Genomic DNA, 23,181 nt, shown 5'->3' on the forward strand with positions numbered 1-23,181 from the left:
CATTACTCACCCCAGGCTCACATTTAATGAACCAGTCCCCATTTTGTGCTGCTATAGAGGGAGATCAGTGGCAGTGAGCCCCTGAGGGATATTACCAACCCTAATTTCTGAGATTGGACGAGATTGGGCATGTTCAGGGTGGTATGGCCATAGACTCAACCCTCCTTCCACCCCGGCTCCCTGACTGCAATCGGGTGCTGTACAATCAGCCACCATGAGCTCCCATCCCCATGGTATATACCAGGGTATTACAATGTCATACTTTGCCTGCAGGTCAAACCGTGTTCTCTCAACTGTGAGCCAACAAATAAATACCTCTTGTTCCCTAAGTTATTTCTAGCAGATATTTTGTCACAGTGGCATAGGGACACAACTTAGATCACAGAGAAATAATAGGACAAACTCAAAACTCCAGCCTATTATTACAAAACACTTCAGTTAATTTCTAGTCTACCTTGATTCCCTAAGCTCGAGATTTACTTACAAGAGAATCAAAGAAGAGACTCGGGGATGTGGGGTCACAACTTAATTTATAAAATAAATCAAAACTCGGTTGGTGCTAAGAGGAAGATACCATCAGCTTTCCTGCACAGCCGGCTAGTGCCCAGCTCTGTTTCCCACACTGGGAACCTATGTTCCCCTTCATTTTAAAATGACTTCTGTTTTTCCTATGCTGGTGTTATTCAAGAACCCTGCTTACTTTGGCGACGGAAACAAAATAAGAAGAGCCACCCAGAGTCCCCCATTCCAAGGGAGGAGTTTCCCAAGAAAAGCAAAATTCTGCTGTTGTGTTTCGTTTCCGCCCTGCCCACAAGCACGCACCGCTCTTCCACAGAGCACTCCAGGGCCACATGGAGGAGGAGCTGTGCACGGAAGCTATGATGGGGCAGGTGTGGGCAAGGACTCCACCCGTTCACCCTCAGAAAAAGAGCGGAACTGGGGAGATGCAGAAGTCAGGCAGGCATATAAACCCACATGGAGAAAGAAAAGTCTGCAAACGCAAACTATGAAGAAAGGAGGTGCCTTTTCCTTCACAGGGTGCCAGAAGAAATCGGACTCTCCCTTCGAGAAGGCAAACCTGGACATCTCTGACTGAAATCGCCCACAGCATAGCCACAGCTGTAGGCAGAAGCAAAAGCTGGGGGGGGGGGGGAGGCGCCAGAGGAAGAGGCAGGAAAACCAGTCCAGCAGATGGGATTTTGGTTTCAATGAGGAAGGGCCAAGGCCAAGAACAGTGAGGATGAAGCCCTCACATAACAGACCTCTGTGGGCAAGGGTCTCCTGCAGATGTGGAAGCTGGTGAGCTCAGCCTCACACTTGGAAGGCTTGCAAAATGAAGCTGTGATATATAAAGTAAGACCCAAATGCCAAGGTTCTGACTGAGCCAGGGCAACGTGGCTGTTTGTGTTGGGTCAAAGAGGCTTTTTTTTTCTCCCCACTGAGCAGAGAATTACGGTAAACATCTGTTCACCATGACCACAGAAGAGGTGGTTGTTTTCATCCATGGGTCATTTTAAAGGAATAAATCCAATTAATAAAGCCACACAGTAACAGTATCCAGTCTTCTCTCCACTGTCCTATTCATTAAGAAGGTACTTAATCTGGAAAGTTTCTTCATGTTGCCTTTGAGACTTCTTCAGGACCATTGAGGCAGGGGGTTTCTGTGTCAAAGGATGCTTAAAATCCAAGCGGATTACACTCTTTGCTCATCCTAGTTGTTCCTAGATGGTTCTCTTGTCCCGTCATTACAACTTTTATGTGAAGTGGAAAACCATTATTACATATGAAAAATACTAAATTAGGACGGTGGAGATGTTAAAGTGTTTGTCCTGAAATCACAAGGACCTGAGTTCAGATCCCCAGCACCCATGTGAAGAACTCTAGTGTGGCAACACATATTCATAAGAGGATTCCTGGGATTTGCTGGCCACCTAGTGTAGCTCAATCAGTGATCTCTAGGCTCAGTAAAAGACCCTGTCTCAAAATATAAGGTGTGATGGGGAGATGGCTCACTGGGAAAGCGATTGGTGGCCAAGGCTGACTACCTGGGGCGGGGTCCTTCCTAACAACATAAAGGCCACACACCCAGCATACACGTCTGGGATCCCTGGGTGCCACTGCAAGGAGACGGGAGGCAGAGACTGGAGAATGGCTGAGAGCTCACAGGCCAGTTAGCCTGGCATGCACAGCAGTGAGCTCGGAAGACCCTCATCTCGGGGCAGAAGGTGAGAGGACCAACACTCAAAAATTGTCATCTGACCTCTACATGTAGGCCATGGCCCCATGCACCCACAGATACACAAACACGCAGAAACACAAACATGTTTAAATAAATCTAAAAAATAAAATGAGGAAAAAAAAAAGAAATGAAGAGCAATTAAGGAAGGCAACCTACTTAAGTATCTGGTCTCCACATGTATACACACGTACACACTCATGCATGCACATGGTCACACACATTTATGGACAGGTATACACACCTGTCACACATGAAGACACATCTGCATGCACATGTACACACAGACTCATTTACACGCAACTCAGAGCACATGTACACAAACATGAATACACACATACAACTAAGCACACATACTAGTAAAATTTAGGATTCGGATGGGTGTGGTCATGCCTGTAATCCAAGCACACAGTTGGCTAACCCAGAAAGACCAAGGGTTCAAGGCTGGACTGGGCTACTAACAAGGAGATTCTGTCTCAAAGAATAAGAAGGAAAGCAAACAACAATAAAATTAAGGACGGGGATATGGATCTTCAGAGAGCCTGGAATGTCGGAGGCCCAGGATTTTGAATGGCAGAAGCAAAAAAATTAGTTAGATAAAATAAACACAAATTAAAGTTCTGATTGAAAACGTGACCCATCAGTGTTCCAGATAACATCTCTGTGTCAAAATGTCGCTTTGACAATGACTAGAGAATGAATATAATCAAGAATGGTTTTGATTAAAAAAAAAAAAAATCCCTTATTTGGTTCTTTTTTTAGAAGAGAGAGAAGCTAGCAGGAAACTCAAGTATCATGCTTTCATTCAGGTTGTGGAACAAGAGCCAGAGCCTCACTTCACCTTTGAACAGCCAGTAACCACCCCTCTAACATAAGAGCCACCTATGACTAATATCAAATGTTCCTAATTAAGAGAAACAATCAGATTCATGGAAGCCTATATGCCAATGTGAGTTAAACAACCTCAAGCAACTGCCTTCAAGAGAGACTCATCTTCTAGATCAACGAAAGGTAATGCTTGTTGCTACTTCAGGAGGAAACCCAGAAGCAAAGGTTTCCTGGCTCTGGTTGGGTTCGTGAGAGCAACCCACAGTATACCAAGTTCAATAAACACAAATAAGTTTTCTCAGTGGGGATGAGCCTCAGAACCAATGTTTAAACACACACACACACACACACAAGCTGGACATGGCATACATACTTGTAATCGCAGCACTAGGGAGGCAAAGAAACACAGAGCCCTGGAGCACACACACCGGCTAACCAAAACTAGTTGGCAAAATACAAGCCACAGAGAGACTCTGTCTCATTAAAAAAACAAAACAAAAACAACAAGGTGGGTGATGTTTGAGGAAAAGACCTCAGGTTGATCTCTGACTTCTATATCTATCTGTCTGTGCTCCCTCCCTTCTCCCAAATTCTTTCTCAAACACATACACACAGGAAGACCATTTTCTCTATTCCATTTCTCCATTTCCCACAGAAACAGAATAGAGTGATTCGTATAAACCTAGAGTTTAGTAAACTCATGAATGGATACATATTAAATTCATCACCTCCACTTACTTCAGCCACTGTCAGGGCAGCTGCATAGCTCCAGATGTGGCTTGGGAAGCTGGGACAGGGAATCTGTTGGTGTTTAAACTTTTCCACCCACCAGTCTGCACACCTCGGAGACGCCAAGCATCACAGGTGCATGTGTGTGCACGAATCATGTGTTGCCTGTGTGCACAAGGGTGGGGACATGCAAAGGGGCAGGCCAGAGACAGACAGCGGTGTTCACTGTAGATGTTACTGGAAGCTGACAGTTACAAACAAAAACTGGGGGATTCACTGGACATGGAAAGTTATTCTTGTGCTGATTTAAGAGCTCAGTTTTTTAAATGTGTGTGTGCACGCGCGCTCGTGAGGAGGGTATGTGGACATATATGTGTGCATTCGTGTGCGGCAGGAGAGTGCACGCACAGTGACATCAGCTATCATATCAGTGATCTCCAATAACCTGCCTTATTCCCTTGAGACACCGTCTTTCATTGAATTCATTTTTCTTTTGCTAAGCTGGCCAGTCAGCCCGCTCCAGGCATTATTCTGTCAACCCCATCCCTAACCGAGCTCTGGGATCAAATGCGCATGCACCTATGCCTGATGTTTTTACATAGGCACTGGGGATTTAAACTCAGGTCCTCATGCTTGGAGAGCAAGGGCTCTTACCCAACAAAGAACCCTCTCCATAGCCTTACCTGGTCATTTTCTACCACACTATATGTACCAAGAAAGGACCAAAAGGAGACAGAACAAGAAAGGGAGGAAGGGAGCATGTGTGTGATGTCTGATTGTTCTTAGCAACTGCCATTAGCAAAGGAGGAGAAGGGACAATGTGGCCTAGTGGTCTTTAATAAGCATCAGTGCCTTCAGCTGTGAAAGAGAGCCAGGCTTAATGAAACTCCCTCCTCCTCCCCCCTCACAGGCAAAGTTCACTTCCACAAGTGACTCCAATATCAGAGGCCACTGTGGTCAGAACTGGCATAGAAGCACGAGCAATGGCACTAAATTACTCCGAAGTGAAAACACAATGCATCCATCATGCCTGGATCACACACGGGCTAAATCAGCTATAATTTTCAGACCTAAGAAGAAAATCCCATCCTTTTAAGGATGTTCCTCATGAAAGACAATCTGAGGGATGTCACAATAAAAAAATAATGATGACTTGAGAGGATGAAATCATTTTTATACTTTAACTTTCTTCCCCTTGGGAGATGCATTGTTTTAACGTAACACATTTCAACATGCTTATCTGTTAATTTAAATTTTGTCTTGATAATATGAAGAGCCTTTTAATCAGAATTACATGGTGATGCTTGGACACTGATCTGTTATAACTTGGTAATCAGAATTAACAGACTGTTTAATTAATCAAGTCATTTGCACAAATCCAGATAGAAGAATGGACCCTGGGCCAAGGAGAAGATATGGGGGGAAGGGCATAAATTTATTAATTCAGGAAAGCGCTAAACGCACGCAGAGTTAAGAGGTCTTTGCTAAATCCCACCATCTTTAATAGGTTCAATTTTCATAATGTAAGGAACATGTGCAAATTAAAAATATATTCTACCCAGGGCATGTGGGAAAAAGATGTTGTAAATCAACCAGTTAAACAGACATATAACTGAATTACTCATTAAGCCTTTGACAGCCAGTAAGGTTTAAAATCATCAATGCCCTCTGATAGGAATGAGTTGTAACCACACAGGGGCCAACCACGGGGCTTGGGTAAGGGTATTGTTATTCTACTCTGGTGCAGTGTGGTGGTGCACATCTGTAATCCTAGCACCAGAGGCTGAGGCAGGAAGATTCAGAGGTGGAGCCCAGCTTGAGTCACATACTGAGACCCTGTCTCAGAACCTCAAAATAGACAAAAATGACAACATCATCAAAATGGTCTGGCCTGTATCAACCTGAACACTTGGGAAGGCTCTCATCAGGAACCAGATGAGGAAACTTGGACCAAAAGATTTGGTTTTCATGCAAGGATGCTTGTTACATAAACATTATTCGTATTTGAAATTCTTAGGGACGTGATAGTAAGAATTCTGCAAGATAACTCACCAAAAATGGACCCATGCATGCTTATTCCTCACTCACTGTATTTTGTAGCCTGATGAAACAGATTACACGCCATTGATGTCCATAAAGTCCTTCAAAATCAGATTCTCATTCGCATCATTTCTATGGTTAGTAAGACTTAAGAGACGTAGCTCAGCAGTTTCAAGAGCTTGCCGCTCCTGCAAAGGATGCCAGTTCAGTTTCCAGCACCCACATCAGATGGCTCATAGCTACCTAGAACTCCAGTTTCAGGGGATCTGACACCCTCTTCTGACATCCTCAGGTAGCAGATATGCATGGGATGACAAACACATGCATATATAACATAAAAATAAATCAAGTTTTCATAAAAGACATGCATACTAACCAGCATGTAAGCCAGCTTTTCTGGGAAATTCACTGCAAGTCTGAGTGTGCTACAGGCTTAATCCTGGAGACCCTGCTGACACAGCTGTTCCCCTTGGGATGCGCAATGACTCAAGCCTTCTTCCTAGCCCCCACCAAGTCTCCTTCCTTCCATGAAACCTCCCACTGTCCCAACAGCCTCTTCTTCACAGATACAGCCCACCAGAACCTTTTCTTCTGACCTTGCAGCAGAATTTTGAAATCAAATGGCCTGCACATGACAGATGTTAAAGGGACGCCCCAGGCAGAGATACCAAGAAGGAGGCAGATACCGGTGAGAGGACTCCAACATCTGGAGCACAGAGAAACGATCAGCCTTCAGAGATAATGGCCCGTTGTCAAGGAAAGAAAGTTACCTGGGATGTCCAAATACTATGCGGACAAGGTCACAAGAAACATCTCAAAGATAACAGGTCATTACAGGTTAGCTGAGTCTCCCTGGGGCTCTGTCCTGCCTTCTAAACCAGCACCCCTCCACCCATCAACCCCTGTTTTATACCTGTGGCTTTACAGAGGAGCAAGGGATGCACCCAGGGTTCCAGCCCTAGCATTTCAGATACACACAAAACCAATCACAGGGAGTTGGGAGTCGAGGTGGGGGCTCCATCTGGTAAAGCGCCTGCCTGCTTCGCAAGCATGAAGGCCTGAGTTTGATTCCCAGCGCCCACGGAGAAAGTGTGTTGACGCGCACCCGAAACGCCAAGAATTGTGAAGGCAGAGACAGGCAGATCTCTCGAGCTGTCCCTCTAGCTAGCCTAGCCTGCTGGCTGAGGTTCCAGGGGTGGACAGATCATGTCTCAACGAGTGCAAGGTGCATAAGATGTGCTACTCAGGTTGGCCTTTGACCTCCATATGCATTTGCATCTCCCCTGCCCCAAATCACAGCAGCAGTAACTGACTGACACGGATGAGGCCTTAGAACAGATTTCTCATGCTGGCTGAATTTGAGTTCAGTCTCTGAAGAGAGAAAATGAACTCCTTCAAGTTGTCCTCTGACCTCCACAGCCACGCCCCGGCATGAGTGCACATACAAATACACTCACGTCCTCATGCATACACAGATTTAATAAAGGTCAAAAAGATTAAAAAGAACAGACTGGTTTCTGCTGGAATTCTTCCCAAAACAGTTTTAGGAAGGGTGCCATGATGTCACCAGAGAGCACCCCTGGGAATGACTGTAACATGGAGCAGAGAATAGCCACAACCCTGAGATGGAGACCTAACAGTCCCCTCCCCTGACCATTGATCCTGACGTTCTCAAAGCTCACGCTACTGTCGGACTTTTTTAAATGATAAGCCCATTCAATGTCCGCCCCAAAGCTGGCCAGTCACACCCAAAACGAGTGGACTACTGAGAGGCTCAGAATTCAAAGGCAGAAATGTGTTACAAGTGGCACTGGAGATACTGCTTGTAGTTGAACTGTCTGTTGCCCAAGCCAGAATCCATGTAAACAGCAGGTGACCAAGGGAACCTCAAGCCCCAGTCAACCCAATGCTTGGAAGGCAAAGACAACGGCTTCTTAGCCACACTGGTCACATGAATGACCTGTGGGGATTCCCCTGAAAGATCCTGCATCAGTGAATGTGATGGACAGACATTGAGAAATAAGCCCGACTCATGTACGTTTATGCACACACACATGCATACTCATAGGCATGCATGGCACACACATAAACATGTTGCTCTGAGTCAACCTGGAAATATAGACAGTTAAGGACTTCTCGGTGAGAACAGCTCACCCGTGGTCCCTGGCTTCATGCAGCTTGCAGCCTCCTATGTGACTAGTCATGTCCTTGACACACAGCTTGTGAATCTACAGTTCTACTGACGATGTAACTACAGGTTTTCTAACGGTGGCGAGGAATAAAAGTGGCTACATCTTTATGGTGGTCAATAAAAAGCCTCCCTGGTGAGAGCTCTCATGTGCAAGGAGGATTTGCTGACCCAGCTGGCTGCCAAAGCAACCCAGGTAGAGGAGCAGCGCCCTGGGCAGGGCACTCTAGCTAACCCTACTTTTTCACACAGGTGATTGAGCGGAACAAATCAATCGGTGGCTGGTCAGGGGCTAACAGGATATAAAATGAGGGTTACAGATGTGAGGTTAATTAGAATAACATACCACAGCAAAACAACTCAGAAGATGGAAAGGGAAGCAATATTGTAACAGACACATCCACGAGAGACAAAAGGATGTGCCCGGTTCTCAATGTTCCAGGACGCATTTGCACTCCCCAGGGGTCCTGTATTAGCAAGGAAAGCAAACACGCACAAACAAATAAATAAAAGCTGTAGAAATTGAAAGGTACAGACAGATGAAGCCCTCAAGTATACAAGCTCAAGGTGTGGTTCTGTAGTTCATAGCAACAGCCATAAACATGCCAAAATAAAACATCTGCAGATCAACACTATGAAAAAAAAAGAGTGCAGACAAGACCAGCTGAGCAGTGGTTACAAACCACAAGAAGCAGGGCCTAGGATTGAACCCCCACATTTGCCCTGATACACAGATAAATCTAGGCAGGAAACTGTACTTCACGGTGCCTCAGTTTCCTCATCTTTAAAGTGGACTTTTAGAAGCCTCAGAGCTGTTCCAAGTGAATAAATGTCAAATTCTGAGAATCGCGTCTGGCAGAAAGCTAATTCTCAGTAAAGACAGTGACACACTTCAAAAGCTGGAGTGTTTTTTTTAACTTTTCTAGGAAAAGTTCCTCACAATTAGGTTTCTCTTGAATTGAGAAAATTCCAAGGAGGAAATAAGGCATGTATCTTGGGGGCTGGAGATGCAGTTCAGGGAGAGAGACATTGGGTTCCATCCCTATAAAACAGAGATAGATGGAGATATAGTAACAGTGGCAGAGATGGGTAAAGAGAGGGACAAGGATTGGGATAAGAGCGTGAAGAGGAGCAGGAAAAAGAATGGGGAGTATTTGGCATCCATCTCCCAGTATTTGTAGGGCAGAAACGCAAACTACGCTGTCCAGGGAATAGGTTGATGGTACACAGGAGCAGCTCTTCCAGCCTCACGCGCCTACACGAACCCCAAGACCCCAGCGTGAGTTCTGTGAGGACGGTTCCCAAGCAACGGCCACATTCACGAAGTAGGACCATGGAGAGGAAGAGATGCGTCACACAAGACAACTACTGGGGAGACAGGAGGACAAGGATGAGGCCTAGGCTCTCTGCAAGAGATGAACCAAGGCGGAAGGTCTGTTCTAAAAGCTGGTGCAGAGAACTTCCGCCCAAGCAACTCTCAGACAGTCACCTGGCACCGAGGGCCGACAACACTGGGCTGGACTCACACGGGGCAGCCAAACGTGAAAACACTTGTCGGTGCTCCCAGGCTTTCCTGCTGGCATTCCTGGGGCCTTGGAGAGGGCAGAGGCGGTGGGTCCAGGCTGGCCCACTTCCCGTGCAAACAAAACTCACCCTCATTCCCGGTTGTACAGCCTGGTTCCCTTCCGTGAGTTATTATTTTACCGTCTCAAATGATATTTGAAAGCAGGGGTGTTAGATACTTTTAGAGCTTTCAAAAGCTGGGTGTTAGCCCTGAAGCCTGTTCACAACTGAAAGTCTTCCCGGGCCTCATGTGCTTACATTGCCTGACTGACACTCATTGGACTTTATCCTCTTCTGTCCTCAGAAGGGTGGCGGGCATTCTACCGCACTGGGTTTGATTCTGCTCCGTCTTTGTTTTGTGTGAGACACACGTGGGTATGGAGCTGGGGGAATATGGAGGAGTGGCAGGAAAAGATGGGGTGGGGATGAATGCATGAAGTATATATGGGAACATTACAAGCACACATGCAGACGAAGACCAGAAGCCACCAGCAGGGAGGAGCAGGCAGAGTGGAAAGACAGACATCACAAAGTACTCTCTCCACACGTGTTTTATGAACGAGAACACACGGCAAATCCATACACCTACCTACCTACAGTGATGTGTTATGAGACAGTCATTTGCAAATAATACAGGGAAACAAAAAACACTCTTCAGCTTACACTGTCACTTTTAGTGAGGACAAAAACCCCAGAAAACCCACAAATTGGGTTTCTTATTCCCACCCTCTATTCTCAAAGCTGTTTGTTTAACCCTGACTTCCCTTCTTAATTAGTACTGCTGGTCCAGAGAAGCGTATTTGCTGAGCCTGTCTATATGTTTTGACATGCAAGACTTGTGAAATTCAAACATACTGCAGACATTCAAAGCATTATTATTTATTAAGGCCTATATTAAAGGTGGAAGATCTTAAAGCCCTCTCAGATTCTGATGATTAAAGGAAATTTAATCGCTCTTCATTGGCATTTGATCTTTAGCCTGCCATAATCTACCGGTGTATCCCTTCATCCATATTTGATACTAAAGAGATATTTCAACAGCATGTCCATCAAGTGTAACACAGACGGAGCTCAGAGACCACAAGACTCACAAATAAAAGAGCATTCCGCCTCCTTGGGTTAGTTAGCTAACGAAGCTAGCTGGGGAGCCAGAGAGACGGACGAGCTTTCCCTTGCACAGAAGGAACCTTCCACATCCACCCTGCTAGCGCCTGGCAGCTCCCATGCCAGGTTGGGAGGACAGCTATTTCATATCCCCGTTTCCTCCACATTCATAGTTTGCTCAAAGTCAGAGTGACTAGTACCCCGAGAGCTGTCAAGTGCATGGACGGTACCCCAACCTTGATGCAGGAGAGAATGGGTGAGCAAATCCCAGGTCAAAATAGCTCAGTGACTATTTGGGTACACAAGGTTCATGGGGACATAGTGACCCCACCTATTTTCTCTTCTAAGCACCCATAGTTAATTCTGCTGACCAACAGCAGGGGTGCTTAACCACAAGAGACACTGTTTGTGGCTCAGGAGGCTGACTAGAGCCACTCTCTGGCCTTTTTTTAAAATAACGTGAGCCATCTCTGCATGTGGACATCTTCCTGCAGTCGACCAGGCAAAGATGAGACTCCTTTTAATTCATTCTGCTTGGGGTGTGGATGTGTTTGCACATGCATGTGTATGGATGTGTGTGGAGGCCAAGGGTGTCATTCCTCAGGAGCCATTTACCTTGCTTTGTGAGGCATGGTCTCTTACTGAGACCTAGAGCTCACTGAGGAGGCCAGGCTGGCTGGCCAGCACTGGCCAGGATTCACCACTCTCTGCCTCCTCAATGCTGGGCTGATAAGCACATACCTATTTTGTTACTGTTGTTTGCTTTTTTGTTTGCATAGGATTAATCTCGGGCCATCACACTGGCAGGGCAAGTACATTAAGCACTGAGCCATCATTCCCTAGCCCGGAAGAGCCCTATGTATACAACTGTAAAGCAATGTATACAATGGCAGCATACAGGTTCCAGCCAGCTTTGGGACTCTTGCCTGATCCTGGCGCAAGTGGCCCATAATTTTCTCTCCACTCCTTGGTGACACAGACATTGGTCACTTACCCTGAGCTTTTAATGAGTCTCACAGCCATAAAAAGCCTGGGGTCACTGGCAGGGGGCCTGCAGAACGCCACAAGACCGCAACACACGGAAGGACCCTGGAGGCAAAAAGGAGAGAAGGGTTAGGGTGAGGGGGCTTTGGATGTTTCACAGGAACACTCTCTTCACACACAAAATCAGCCCTGTTTTCTCACCTCCCTTCTAGCATCAGGAAGATGAAAAATGTTATAGGCCAAGTTCAACCATCATTCACTCCTGAGGGCAAAGATATTCCCTGAGGCAGTCTGGTTCCCTGAAGTGTTAATCTGTGTCTTCTTTTATTTCCTTCCTTTCTTTTGGTGTGTGAGGGGGCTCGGGGGAGTTAGAGGTCAGATTGAAAAGACTTGCTCAATCAGGTCACCATACTATTTTGGGGACAGAGTCTCTCACTGAACCCGGTACCTACCCATTTGGCTAGACTAACTATCCAGCAAGCCCCAGGGGCCCAGCTGTCTCTATATCTCCCCAGCCCTGGGTGGAATGACACTTGTCACTGTTTTATGCATGTGCTAGGGATGTGAATGCATGGTCTCATCTCATGGGACAAGCACTTCACAGGCAGAGCCATCTCTCCACCCACATGCTAACATGTCCTGAGGAGTAAGAGCAAGAAGACACATTCATGCAAAATGAAGACTTTACTTTCAGGTTTGGGTCCATTGACCTTCCTTCAGGGACCCTGCAGAAGAGGCCGGGAGGAAACCCACCCCTTCCAGACACAGGTACCTTGAAAGAGCAGGTGAGCTCCTGCTGTGAGCCAGACACATTGTCTCATCAGTCAGTATACCACTTGCATTCCACCTGCCAGTAAGGGCCAGGGCACAGACTTGTCATAGAAGGCAAGTATGTGTGTCCAAGCTATAAGGTTCTGTGGTCTGGTTGAGTTATGAGCACACTATTGACCAAGGGGGGTTCTGAGTCTGCCAATTCTGCTGATGAAGCAGCCAACTCCCCTTTGAGCGCTTTCTCAAGAGCAGCTGCCAGGCAAAGGCCCCATGAAACCTTGAGGTAACCGTGTCATCGCCGCTGCTGCGATGCCTACAGAAGCAACACTCTAGCAGAGGAAAATGAAGTAGACCGAGGATCCAATATAAGACCTTCAGGTGCGTGCAGGTGCCCCTCCCTTCCCACAGTGTGTTCAGGCAACACTTGGTGACTGTACCCATTTCCTAGATCAGTCAAACTGAGAGGTTAAAACCGAAAGGATGTATGGAGTTTTATGATTTGAAAGCTTGAAAGCATGTCTCTGGAAACCTTGTAAGTTGTCTGGCAAGAACAACAGAGGGGAATACAGAGATGACATTCCAGATGGGTATCTCTTTTAGATTCAGATAAACTCGGGTCAACCTAGCCATGCTGTTTCCTAGGCATCAGCTACCTGCAACACATAGACTGTGCAGGCCAGACAAGCTTGAGTGCCCTTGATTTGGGGCTTGGGAGATGAACCAGGCAGTGCAGTGCTTGCCGTGAGGGCATTAAGAAAAAACAACAACAACAAAAGTTCAGTAGGGTATACATGTAATTCCAGTGCTGAAGAGGTAGAGAGAGGAGTTCTGTGCAGCTTGCTGGCCAGCCAGCTTAGCCCAATCAATGAGCAGGTTCAGTGAGAGATAAATCTCAGAAAATAAAGTGAAAAGCACTCAAGGATGTTGACCTCTTCGCACAAGGTACACAATGACTGTCACAGGAGCACATGCCTGCAAACCCCCACGCACTCCCCAATACACACACGTACACACACAAATCCTAGTTCTCCTAAGGTAGGCTATGTGGTCATTATTCTTCTCAAACAAAGCATAAGAATGCATCAAAAACATTTTTACAAAATTCCATTGGGATGAGCAGTGATCATTCAGATATAAACTCCGAAGAATGCCTGCCATCAGGAGAAAGGACCAATGCCATCAGCTCATCAGCAAAATGAAATAGTGATGTTCATTATGTTGTCTTCAATGGAAGGACACTTGCTGCCATTCCTGGCGAGCACCACCCAACACTTATTCTGAGACCCCAGGAGCTGTGCCTTTTCCAACGATCATCTTCACACGCCTCACGGGAAAATCGACCCATCTCAGTCCTCACACCAGGGCAGAGCCACTGGGGAACTTTGGGCCCTTTATTATCGACTTGTAAAATGTTATAAGCCTGTAAACTAGTTAATTTATGAGCCATGTTAATAATTTGCTCACACTTGATCGCGGGTTTCGCAAACACGGCTTCCAGGGATGTGGGAGGATAATTTGTAGGTCCAGCTTCTCGGCAAAGGGGACACTAACTAATTTGACACAGTACCATGACATTGATGGCGGGGCACACTAATGACTGTACTCCTAGACGTAGCTGTCAGCCTGTCGTTCCAGTGAGGAGCCTGCTTGCTCTCAGTGTGGCTCAGGACACAACGCTCAACTCATTATTCCGACAGCACCATTAATGAGAGCCCATGTTTATTTCCACCATACTAGCCAGCGCTTAGCTTCCATTTGTCTGATACGGTCACTGATTAAAATGGGTCTCATGAATAGTAAATTTGAGCCCCATGGAAACAAAGAGCCACCAGAGAAAAATAAGCAAGATCCAAGTGGAAAACAAACCTGGTCAACTTGTTTTCCACTTCAAATGTCACCCAGGACAAGGTGGCAGGTGGAAGGAAGGGCTACGGATACCAAAGAAAGAAAAGGGAATGTTGTAATTACATATGCCTATAGATCCGCTGGATGTTTCTGACCATGGCCACTGGAACTTCAATAGAGTCAAGAGTGACAGTCAGGAGCACCTTCCACCTCCTATAAACCTTAGAAATTTCTGAAACATTATCACATAACATGCTGAAACAATGGATTCTCCTATGACATTCTCACACATACATATCACTGTCCTTGGCTCACATTCACCCATTAGGTCCCCCTGCCCATTCCACTGGTCACTTAACAGCCCCCCCCTTTGTTCTCTTGCTGTGCTTGCAGGAACCCAAGTTCTGCATACAGGGGAAGACACAAGATGCTCCTTTCTCTGAGTCTGGCTTCTTTCACTTAACGGGATGACCTACAGCTCAGACCCTTTCCCTACAAATGACATTATTTCGTTCTCATTTTAACAGAAAAAATAAGGCTCCATTATACCTGTATAGCACATTGCCTTTATCCATTTCTCCACTGACAAATCTAGGCAGCTTCCGTGTCTGGGCTACTGTGAATAGAACAGCAATATGTGAAGGTGTCAGTATCTCTGGTAGACGCGGGATCCTTTGGAGGGGTCAGCGTATCTGGGCTTGTCTTTCCCTGAATTTGCTATTTTCTTGGTGACAGTAACTGGGGACTCCGGGTACAGATTTTCAACTTTATTTCTCCATGGATGGCACAGAGTTGCTATGCTTTTTCAACCTTACAAAAGTTGGTCTCTAACTAAACTGACTCAAACATGATCATCAAGGACACCAATAAACACATCTGTGATATTTCTGAAATGATAACATAACTGTGTAGCTGCAGGGCTTTAAAAATATCCTTTTATGAACATTTCTACTCTTAACTAAAGCTTATAATCAATTTCTATCTTAAATTAAATTTCTATTTTGGTCTGACAAATTTTCTTTCATTTTATGATGATTATAATCCTAAAATATTCATATAATAATTTAAAATGAATAACTTTTTAAAAAGGTAGGCCTACATCTATTAAAGGGATGATAAAACTGAGACTACTCCCAAAGCGGTTCATCATAGAATGTGCAATTCAAATTAAAGAAATATTTCAACAAATGCTGTCTGCCACTCAGGATAAAGAATCCTACTGAACACTGCATATGACTTTAGATTTTTATGAAGTAGCAAAACAAGTCTGAGCTCACATAGATCACTTTGGAAATGAAAGTGTCATTACATGCAGCAGTGCTTAAGTATATATTCCTGGACTCATGGCCCAAGAGAGGTCCATAATTTTAGAAGGGCCACCATGCCTGAACAGTGAGCAACATGTGGAAAGCAGATCCGCATGTACTTTGTAAGTACATTTGTAAGTACATTTCAACAAGTATTCAAGGTCCCCTGTTCCAAGCAGCCTGACTCCACCTGCTATTTCCCACTCTAGTTGCGTATAGAGAACATACCCATTGCTGAACATAACATTCAAGTTATTGCTTTAGGGAAAAACAACATGTGGGGGTAGGGGAATGGCATACTCCTTCAATCACAGCACTAGGGAGGCAGAGGATGGCAGATCTCTATAAGTTTGAGGCCAGCCTGGTCTATAAAATGAGTTCCAAAAGGGATGGAGAGATGGCTCAGCGGTTAAGAGCACTATTCGCTCTTCCAGAAGCCCTGAGTTCAACTCCTGGCAATCATATGTAGATGGTTCACACCACCTACAATGTAATCCCCTATAATCTAATTATCTCTTCTGGCATGCAGGGCTATATGCAGATAGAGCACTCAAATACATAAAATAAACAAATCTTTTTTTAAAATGAGTTCTAAGACAGTCAGAGCTAAAACAGAGAAACACTGCTTCACAAAACAACAACACACAAAAAAAATGAGGGGAAAGTAGAGGAGGAAGAGGAAAAAAAGAAAAGGAAAGGGGAAAAGGGAAAGAGAAGAGAAGAGAGAAAAAATACCAAATGACAGCTCCCTAATTTAAATACCACTTCCACTACAACAGGAGGGGAAGCCCTCAGCTGTGGTGGCAGAAAAGGTCAAGATCGTATACAGAGCTTAGGAGAAGCATGAAATAAGGTGGAGGGATTTTTCACATGTTCTAGGTGATTTTTAAAGGACAATTTCCAAACAGAGCAACTATCCATTCAGCTCTTTTAGAGTAATAAATTCCTACATCTGTACTGTTAATATATTGAAGGCATGTAACTAAATTTTATTCCAGTCTTAAGAATGAATTAGATACGATAGTTCATGCCTTTAATTACAGCATTGTGGAAGCAGAGGCAGGAAGTGAGCTCCAGGATAACCAGGAATACATAGAGAAATCCTGTCTTTAAAAAAAAAAAAAAACTAGAGACAGGAGATACAGTGTGGTTGAGGGCAAACATGTTTGATTCAATCAATCTCTAGTATAAATGTTAGAATGTTAAAGAGATAGATAGATAGATAGATAGATAGATAGATAGATAAAAATGATAGATGAATGAATGATAAACAGATGATAGGATGGATAGATAAGTGAATGACAGATAAATGATAGACAGGATAGATAGATGAGTGAATGATAGATATATAGATAAAAGATTTATAGAAAAAAATACAGTGAGTTCCTTGGTATTTGCAACCATAAGTCCTCTTTTACAACTGCTCAACTGTGCTGTTACAGTATGGAAGCAACCAGAAACAATGTAAGTAAATAGACGCAGCTCTTTTGCAATAAAACTTTATTGACAGAGGACTGAAGAGATGGCTCAGAGGTTAAGCGCACTCTCTGCTCTTCCAGAGGTCCTGAGTTCACTTCCAAGCAACCACAGGATGGCTCACAACCATCTACAATGAGATCTGATGTCCTCTTCTGGCCTGCTGACTGAACACTGTTTACATAATAAATAAATAAATCTTTTAAAAAACTTTATTGATAGAAACAATTCATGGGGGGGGGGGGGAGGTTTAGTCCAAGAGCACAATTTGTTCACTCCTGCCTTTTAGCTGTTTGAGTATTTTGCATATCCATTCACCCAAAACACACAAGATTTCCTTGAACGTAATAGGAAACAGCTCTGGTTAGCATTTTCATGCAGGATCTCTGACTGCCAGGAATAAATTCCTGACGTTGAGAGGGAGTAGCCTCAATGTGACAAAGCTTCAGGGTATGACAGCTGTAGAGCGCAGTTTCCAGCAGACCATGGAACCCAACAGCAGGGTTCCTTCACCTAGTCGCTTTCCCTGTGCTCCTAAGCCATATAAAGCACTGGCTAAATAACAAAACTATAAGCCATATTTCCAACACAAAGAAGACTCAAAGCGGTTGATCTCAGTATTGCCAGTGCTGACTGAGTGAAAATGAGGCACCTTAAACCCTTAAAAAGACTTTAGATCAGTGTGGTAGTTTGAATAGGCATGGCCCCCACAGACTCATGTGTTTGAATGCTCTGCCCATAGGGACAGGCACTACTGTCCCTTGTACCCTTGTAGCTGTAGCCTTGTTGGAGTAGGTGTGGCCTTGTTGGAGAAAGTGTGTCACTGTGGAGGCAGGCTTTGAGGTGTTATATATGCTCAGGCTACCCACAGTGTGACACCGTCTCGTTCGGCTACCTGCGGATCAAGATGGAGAACTCACAGCTCCCCAAGCACCATGTCTGCCTGCACACTACCATGCTTCTTGCCATGATGGTAATGGACTAAACCCCTGAAACCACCAGCCATCCCCAATTAAATGTTTTCCTTTATAAAAGTTGCCTTGGTCATGTTGTCTCTTCACAGCAATGAAACCCTGACTGAGACCATAAGTAATATATATACTTTAAAATTATCAGTGGAAACACAAGGTCTAACAATCAGACTTTCAAAGCCAGGCATGAAGGCTCTCTAAATTAGACCCAAGCTGCTTTCCTTGATTTGGGAGTAGGGGGTGGGGGGAGAGGTGTGCTTTGCTAAGCAATGTCAAGGGTAAGAGCTAAATGCCCAGTCACTGGGCACACAGAGAAAACATAACCAGTTTGCTCCCCTATTCTTCCCTGAGAATGAGTTGTTGCTACAACAAAGATTTGGCTTGCTTTTTTCTTATTTGTTGTTTTAGACAGCAAAACTACATAGCAGAGATAAAAATAACACAAGAATCCACATCCTGGCTAATGTTTTATTTTAACATTGATGTGTACAAGATGATTTGAGACATGAAACGAATAAATTCTTATGAGTCTGTTTTACCTAAACCATCAATCAAAGCTGGAACAGAGGCAAGTAAACGATGATAGTCCAGCCTGACAAAGGGATATTCTGTAGTCATTAAGAATTAATCTGGAAGTGGAGACAGCTGTGACATGACATAAAACAAGCAAGACAGGAAAATTAACCTGCAGTAATCCTTACATGTATAAAGACACGATGCAAGGAATATCAGAAGAAATTAACAGTGTTTGCCTTAGACAGAAGGGATTAGACAGCATTTTTTATTTACTGTTTTCAGTTTTCTAGATTTTTCCAAAGCAAAGAAATAATGGCTGTACAACTTTAAAAACTTGCCTGAGAAGATTCATTTGTGAATGGCCTGGAACTGGCTTTGCAGCAGGCTTGGATGTGCTTTGGGGACAGACACTTACTGTCACCTCTGCCACTCTCATATGGAACAGTGTTCGTTCTCCTTAGGAATTCAGTGAGCTTTCCTTGAAGTAACTGGATAGACTTACTTCATTAACGTCCTCTTAATGAGAGTCCAAAAATAAATTCAATTCTTATACTTTGAGCCTTTAAGAGAAATTAAATCATCCTGTTTAGAGAATCAGATTGCTTGTGGATTAGACCATAAATAAACTGCTTAATGCAGAATTCTCTTTCTCTTCTGTCCATTTTCTATGATGGCACACAGTAATTTGTCTTTTAATAACTTCAAACAATTCTGAGTCATTTAATCATTAAAAACAAAATACATCTTGATCACGAAGCTTGGCATTTCATAAATATTTAGCCCAAATAAACTGCCTGCTTTGAACTGGAAATAGCAGGCTACTGATTGATAAGCACACTGTATGCGGAAGAAAGGAGACCCACACCCACGCCCCATGTTAGCTGAAAGGAGGTATTGGCCACTCACAGGATTTTTGTCGGCTCATCACCATCCATCAGTGGTTCCCCTGGGCTCTCAAAATAGAGCCCCAAAGCCTACCTGTGGCCCACAAGACCCAACATGTTAATTTAAGGCTCTTGTAGTCACCCCTAGCCTCTAGCTCAGCCTCACAGATCTCCTGGCAAGCAAAGCTTCTCACTGGAAGGAAGGGAGGGAAGGAGGAAGAGAGGGACCAGGAAAGGAAGAAAGGGCAGGTCAAGATTTTAAATTCTATTCTAAGAGCCACCTTGGTCAGCATGTTAGTGAGGAAACAGCATGCTACTCCCCAGTGCTGGGAATTAAACCCATGCCCATGCTAAATAAGAATTTCATTATTGAACTTGACACATCTTATGAGGATTCTTTTCCTTCTTAATTTATTTACAATTTGAGATAGGCTCTCATTTAACTGCCAGGCTGGCCTTGAATTCACTATGTATCCAAGTATCAAGCACCTGAAGAATGACACCCCAAGTTATCTTCTGGCCTCACATGGACACACACACACACACACACACACACACACACACACACAGTTGAAAAACAAAGTACATTAATAAAGATTACTGTTCTTTCTGATCCCTGCAAAGTCGAGGACATTTAGTGATAAGTAAGCTATTGTTTTCTAGAATATATTTATTTTTATTTTATGCGCATTGCTGTTTTGCCTGCAGGATGTCTGCGTGAGGGTATTGGATCCCCAGAAAATGAATGGAGCTACAGACAGTTGAGAGTTTCCATGTAGGTACTGGGGAGTCCTCTGGAAGAGCAGCCTGTATGTACTCTTAACCACTAGGCCATCTCTCCATCCCCCACACAAGTAGGCTATCAGAATAGAAATCACAGACCCTTGTTTTAATCTACCGTAGGACCTGGCACCAAGACCACACTGACCATTATAGGGCAATTAATTCCACTCTGCTTTCTTGTCAGCCACTCTGGAAAGCTACAGTGGCCACTTGGCCCTGGTGTGTTATTTCTGGCAAATGAGATGGTGAGCAAACACAGGTGCACCACTGCCGACGCGGACAGGAAGACAACGTTAAGTTCCCTGTTTCACAGAGACACCACAATCCAAGCAACAATGGGTCAGCAGTGTCCATGGACACAGCGGTAACACGCCCACATCCTTTATTATTAGGGTGTCAAAACCTACGTGCTGTATGTTGTAGCAGCTGGCTTAACACATACTCATTAAAACAGAAAGAAACACTGATCTCTAGCTTTGTTTCCATTTCTCTCTCTTGATCCCACTGTTCTATGTGTCCTTTCAGGAAAGGCCTATGTCCTGTCTCCATTCATCACCTTGACAATTTTCAAGAACATTTTTCATTAGCTAGCTACCCCCCAACACGCACACACACACTTAGTCTGTAGCCCTGTAGCTGGTCTGGACTGGAACTCATTACGCAGACCAAACTAGCCTTGAACTCAGAGAAGTCTACCTGTCTGTGCCTCCTGAATGCTGAGTTGGCTAGGCTTTCCATATGCTGACACTATGTTAGAAGTAGGATCTGAGCCGGGTATGGTGGTGCACACCTGTAATCCAAACATTCGGGGAGGGGGAGGCAGAGGCAGGCATATCTCTGTGAGTTGGAGGCCAGCCTGGTCTACAAAGAGGGTCCAGGACAGCCAAAGCTACACAGAGAAACCCTGACTACAAAAATAAAACGAACAAAAAAAGTGGGACCTGCTTGAACTTGAGACAAAGGAGGTCTCTATGCTCCCAAATCCACATCTACCAGGAGGTTCTAGCAAAACCATATGGGAATGATTAACCCAGACTTGACCCCAGTACAGGTGAGAAAAGGCTTTGCAAGGGACTAACCCACAAAGCATCGAAGACAAGTAGGAGCTCGGTGGGTGGACAGGGCTGTGTGAAGGGCAGTAGAGCACGCATGGAACTGTGCATTGGCACTGCCAAGGAAAGGGGCACGCGGAAACACAAACATCGGTCTTAAGCTTCTCTCTATAGTGATTTTAAAAATATAACTGGGGCGGGGTGGGTGGACACTGTCAGAGCCGGAAATCGGAAAGAACTGCAGTAGAACGCTGTCCACAGGATGCTGTACTCACGAGCTCACCACAGCCAAGGTGGCCTCCACAAGACCTGCACAAGATTAAACCAGTCAACGCTCTAGTTTAGAGGGGGAAAGGGTCCACTGAGGAGCTAGCTACAGATGGGTGATAAATTTGGGGGAAGGTGAGTCAGTTTTCTAAAGGATGTGGTCCCCAGTAAGTGAACTATGCTCCAGCGGACGAACCCATACCCAGATGTATACAGTCAGCACAAATTGTACTCTATGGGTTGCTAATTTTTTTTTTTTTTTTTTAAGAACATGAGTTTGGGAGGTGGGCTAGATCTGGGAGGAGCTAGGACTGATGATGACAAAAATGTATGATATGAAATCTCAAAATATTAATAAAAGTATTTAAGATACTTACAACAAATTATATATAACTGGGGAGTGTCAGGACTTTTAAGCCCCAAACAAGGTCAAATTCAGCGAGAAAGAGAGGAAGTCAAGGCACGCTGTTACATGCACCAGAGTTCGCAGTGGGATGGTGTCCCTTCTCAGCACTAACAAGGAAAAGGCTGTTAGTCACACTAAAGCAGCTCTCCTAAATCACTGGAAGAAGGGGAATGGTAGCAGAAGGATCACGGGAGTTTCGCCTCCTGTACCACAGCATTTGTCCCTCTTAAGGATCCACTTGCTTCCTTTAGACAAACCATCATTACCTTGGAAACAAAACAAAGGAAAATTTGTATTCCTTCATTCCGCAAAGCCACAGGAAGAAGGACTAGAGCCCTAGGTCCTCCTGTACCTGAAGCCCCTCTTCACAGCCTCACTCTTCTCAAAAGTACTAGAATTTGGGGAGCTCTCAATGGTCTCAGCATTGAATTTCATCCAATTCACCATCTCTGTCCCCTCAGCATCACATGATAGGTGACATAGGTGGCTAGGCCCCAACTGCAGGTTCTGATTCACTAAGCCTACCAGGAGGCCAGAAGGTTTAGATTTCTAAATCCCAGTGATACTAATGTTAGTTCAGGCTCCAGGCTCTGAGGACATCCTCCCGGGGAGGGATGCTCCATCCCTTATCAGAGTATCATGGTGCCTCACCACACTGATGACAGAGGCTCCTGCTTCAGTCAGAACCAGCAGGTAGGGAAGTTTCCAGGCTTCCTCTCCCCACTCAGGATACCAGGGCCTTGTCTCTCTCCCTAGGAGGCTTCCAGAAACTGTAAAGCACTCCCCAAGCAGCAGTTGTTTCTGGCACCTGACATGGAAGTCTCTGGTACCAACAGTCATCTGTAAGTTTGAAGGTGAAGCCTAGTCCTCGGCCATGGTACACAGGACCCTAATGATTGCCCACTCTCTCATTCCTCCATTCCCATTCCCAGTTCAGCCACATGGAGTTTTCTGCTCCTCCACAATGGAGGCTTAACCTTCTTCTTGCCCTCTGCCGGAAAGCACTTCTCTACTTCCTCTGAGTTAAAGGAGACGATTCTAAGTCTGCTGAGATGCTATCAAGTCAATATTTCCCTGAGAGGCCTTCTTTGATCAGCCTGAGGGGTGTCGCCAAGACGTTACGCTACCCACATTGTTTGTGAATTCCCAGAACACCTTGGTTCTTCCCCTCACTCGTCTTTCTGTCTCCTTCTGTTGGAGGGCTGCTGTGCACCCTGGCCCTGCCAGGAAC

General features: G+C 44.9%; 1 protein-coding gene across 7 annotated transcripts in view; it reads right to left on the minus strand.

Moving 5' to 3' along the window:
* Foxp1 (forkhead box P1) overlaps positions 1 to 23,181 on the minus strand; it is a 587,261-nt gene that overhangs the window by 365,699 nt on the left and 198,381 nt on the right. For all 7 annotated transcript variants that reach the window (XM_021636219.2, XM_060383854.1, XM_060383852.1 and 4 more), the window contains exon 3: positions 11,683 to 11,777. The gene's annotated coding sequence lies outside the window, so the exon portion shown is untranslated. The remainder of the gene's footprint in view (positions 1 to 11,682; positions 11,778 to 23,181) is intronic.

This window comes from Meriones unguiculatus, chromosome 5 (genome assembly GCF_030254825.1).
Source record: "Meriones unguiculatus strain TT.TT164.6M chromosome 5, Bangor_MerUng_6.1, whole genome shotgun sequence".
Taxonomy (NCBI): Eukaryota; Metazoa; Chordata; class Mammalia; order Rodentia; family Muridae; genus Meriones; species Meriones unguiculatus.